The sequence below is a fragment of the Meleagris gallopavo genome, chromosome 2, assembly GCF_905368555.1.
Source record: "Meleagris gallopavo chromosome 2, MGAL_WU_HG_1.1, whole genome shotgun sequence".
Taxonomy (NCBI): domain Eukaryota; kingdom Metazoa; phylum Chordata; class Aves; order Galliformes; family Phasianidae; genus Meleagris; species Meleagris gallopavo.
In genome coordinates this window covers 9,655,393-9,658,578 of record NC_139405.1, presented here as the reverse complement: position 1 = coordinate 9,658,578, position 3,186 = coordinate 9,655,393, and positions in this window count along the sequence as shown.

The window sequence follows — 3,186 nt, the reverse complement described above, 5'->3', positions numbered from 1 at the left end:
TCAGGAGCTTCCTATGTTGATTTAAAGCAAAACACGCCCAGAGCCTGGGTTAAAGTACTGTTTGGGCAGCTGTTTGGCTAAGGGGCAGGGAACACACAGCACAAACACACTTCTGCTTTGTATTTACGAGAATAAATCAGCTTATTAAATCAACGTTTGAACCATCCACATCACTGCAGTCCCCATCAGAAAGGAGCCACATGCCGGCATCTCCATGCAGAGCCAGATGGGGTGAGACATCCACAGATGTGTCATTCTCCATCAGTATAGCTGCTTGGTGAAATGCTGTTTGGGGTGTTGGCAGCACTGGCTATAGGGAACTGCACAGCTCGGGAGAAGGGTTGTACAGGTGAGTGCAGGGCTGCACATCCTGCCATGCTAAAAGGGGAACACGCACAGGGGCACCTTCTCTTTCTTCCCTTCCCCGGGAAGCCTGACCTGTGAAGATGACATCCAAGATGAGGCTGGATGGGGCTCTGACCTGCCCATAGCTGTCTCTGTTCATTGCAGGGGAGTTGGACCAGGTAGCCTTCAAGAGTCCCTTCCAGCGCAAGTGGTTCTATGATTCCATGAAGATGAATAGGAAAGGGGCTGCGGCACTCTGGAGGTGCCATGGGTGCATTTGCCTTCTTTGGGAAAATGGAGCTGAGTTTTTCCCAACAGAGGGAGCTCTGGGATCCCCATATCTCTTGCTCAGGACATCAGGCCTTGTGTCCCTGCAAGCTGTCCCCCACAACTCAGTAGCACAGCATAACCTGATGCTGGGGAGTCAGTGTGCAGGGCCAGAGAGGAAAGGCCGTCGTCTTCCTTCCCAGCTGAAAAGGTGCATTTAAACTCAGCTGTTATGTGCGCTCCTCCTGGTGCAATGGGTAGACAGAACAGCAAGGTTTGCAGTAAGATTACAAAACAGAAGGGCAGAAGGAAAGACCCATGTTCTCTTAGCTAACAGCTGGCAGTTGCACTTGTCTTCCTGCACTAAGCCACAGTGTTTCGGCAGGGACTGCCCCAGCTGCAGCCCTGGTGAGTGAAAGTGCTTGAGAGAAGGGCAGTTTATTTTTAAGCAGACTTGTCATGCATGCAGTCACAAGGCAAAAGCAAAGCAATGTTCTCTGGAGAAAGTGTCCTACCTTTCTGAATGCATGAAGAACAAGCAGCGCTCATAAAGGTTTGTTAGTATGGATCTCCTAAGAGGAGCACAGGACACAAATGGTGCTTGCAATTCTGCAGCTGTGTGCTCACTCCTAGATCCAAGGGTTGGTGTAAGCATCCTAACACCATTCAGAAGACTGCAAAAAAGACATTTGGTGGCTTTTTCCTCACCAGCAGCAGACCACATGCACAGCAGCATTAATCTTGTGTTATTCCAGCAGCTGCAGAGCTGCCTCTTGCATACAACTGAGACTGCTGTGAAGGTAGGTATGGGACGGGACAGAGAGAAGAAAGGAGCCTCTTGTCTCTCTCTCTAACTCGGGCTTGCTATTTATATGCTTAGTACAGTGATTTTTGTCCCCAAGGTATTTCTGTTTTAGATATTTGTGTTGGTGCTGGAAACCTTTCTCAAATGTCTGCTGACACTTCAGATTGAAACTTAGAGGTGGGCTTTCCTCATTCATCTTCCATAGACCTCTCAGAGGTGGCCAACAGACCTCAATCTGAAAGGCTTCCTGCCCCATGTTGTAGAAGGCAGCATTGTTTTCAGACTGGAGTTTGAGCCAGACAGGAAAACTCATCCAGCTACGAAACAGAGCTGTACAAGGGAATTAAGGAATTCATTTGAAGCTTCATCTGTAAATCTTTATTTAGGAAAACTCCTACTGCTATAAACGTGAGAAAAAAGTTTTCTGATACTTTAAACAAGTAAAAAGATCACCTGAGTAAGGATTTCCAGATTTAGCCTAACCAGTTGCTCAAGCTGTGTTGCCTTGGGCTCACTTTTTTTCTCATAGGACTCAAACCCTTTGGAGATATTCTTCTGTGTCAATAAACATCCTTGTCCTGAGCCTTCTCACATTCCTCCCACACTTCAGAATTTTGCAGAGCATTGTTTTGTGTGACCATGACCTACCCGAAGCACTGTTCCTCCTGATGCCGGCCTTCGTGGCACGCACATGTGAGCGGAGGAAGGCAGGTCCCACTGCATGCTTGTGGGAAAGTGAGATTTTCTAGGTGATGACAAATACTGCTGTATTCAGCAAGGGATATTTTTACCTTGGGGATAAAGGAAAAGCAGAATGGAAGCCTTCTTTTTCTCCTGCTTCTTGTTTGGAAGGCTACCATTTGGAAACTTGGAGACGACATCCAAATTTTGCTCATCTCAGAGCAGCAAATAGTGTGAAGTTGGACCAGTCACTGCAGAAATGTGGCAGCAGCCATGGAAAACAAGCTGCCCTTCTCCCAGAGCATTACTTGGAGTGGGATGAGTCTTTTACACTTGGCCACGAGGGGAACAGACTTATTGCAGGTCACAATGCACACTCATGAAACTGCCCTAATTGCATGGGGCAGCTCAGGACAAGGTTTAGCACTTCACCACCTTGAGCTGGAGTACTTTGACAACACCAGCTCCTTTAGACTTCTGGTAATTTAAGAGTTATAGATCCATTATATATATTATATATCCATTTTTGGCAGCTTCAAGTATGAATGTCTCTTGGTGGGAAGCATTTGGGATGCTTCCCTGCTTTGCTTCCACCAGACAGGGGTGCACTAGGTCTGTATCCGTATCTTCCAGAACTTACATCCAGTGCTCCTGCTAAACCACAGGAAAGGAAAGAGGAGAGGAAAAAGTTTGTGTTGCGTTTGAGGAGTGGAGCAGGTAGGACAGTGTTTAGAGGGGTTGTACAACTCGAGCTTCCTGTTTTCCTGCAGCAGGAGCTGTGATTGTCACTTATTATTCAGCTCCTCATCCTGGGAGGAAGACAGTATCAGGCTGCTCGGGGGCAGCAGGATGTTTATGTGATAGGCTGAGTCAGGGTACTGCTTTTAGTACTCTCTAGAGCAGAGTAATTGGGGGAAACATACATTTTAGATTATATTTTCTTTTAAATAATGGTCATAAATACCTGAAGACCTTTGCAATTGCCATGCAGTACTGTCAGGGCTGAATACCTGTTCTTTCTAAGGTTATTACGCAAGAATTTCACAAGGTGTCATTAACTGTTGGTAATGTAGTGATGGTTCATGTGA